Genomic DNA, 986 nt, shown 5'->3' with positions numbered 1-986 from the left:
TTTACCCCATCCCAGATGGCATAGCTGATGGGACGGGAAAAAAAAAATACAGATTTTAGAGTACTTACAGCATCATGTCTCCCCACCCCCACTTCCTGTGAAGGAGGATTAGTCTTGGCAGCTAGGTTTTGGAGCCTTTCTTGTGTGGAATATAGGAAAATGCTGGAAGGGATTCTGAGTCACGTGGTGCTGTAGGCGGGGATGGTTTGATGAGTCCACTGAAGAAAAAGCAGGGAATTACCTGCTAGGGAAAGCAGAATAGATCAGAAGGTAAGAGGGAGGATAAGAGAGCTAAGAGCCAGAGATGGGATGAACCGGGGTGGGGGTGGGGGCGAATTTAAGAGATAAGGGGGATTGTAGTAGCTGGTGGGCTGTCATAAGAAGAATTTGGGAGAGAGATGGGAGGAGATTTTCCAGAAATATTGTTGGTGTTATGAATAGAACCCATCCTCCTGTTGGCATTTTTTTAAAAAGATTTTATTTATTTATTTGACATAGAGAGAGAGCACAGTAGGGGGAGCAGCAGGTGGAGGAAGAAGGAGAAGCAGGCTCCTCATTCAGCAGGGAGCCCAATGTAGGGCTCCATCCCAAGACCCTGGGATCATGACCTGAGCCAAAGGCAGCCGCTTAACAGACTGAGCCACCCAGGTGCCCCTCCCATTGGCATTTTTAAGAGATTTCAGTAAAGACATAAATTGATTTCTTTTTTTTTTTTTTGTATGAGGGACTCGGGTTTATTCAAGGCAGCCTGGACTACTGGAAGCTAAGGTTAATAGTGAAAGATAACCACATTTAACCCCCCTTCTCCCATCAATACATACTATAGTTCAGATACTTCAAACTGGATTTGAACTGCAAATGTGTCTTGTTCAGTTTCCTGATAGTTAAATTTTTTTTTTAGTCACCATTGAAAATTGTGATTTCACATTTTAAAAGCCTACATTTCCTGCTTCTTTTGAAAAAAAAAAAAAAAGGAAAAATCTGGT

The sequence above is a fragment of the Neomonachus schauinslandi genome, chromosome 7, assembly GCF_002201575.2.
Source record: "Neomonachus schauinslandi chromosome 7, ASM220157v2, whole genome shotgun sequence".
NCBI classification, from domain to species: Eukaryota; Metazoa; Chordata; class Mammalia; order Carnivora; family Phocidae; genus Neomonachus; species Neomonachus schauinslandi.
Note: the sequence above shows the minus strand (reverse complement) of the source record.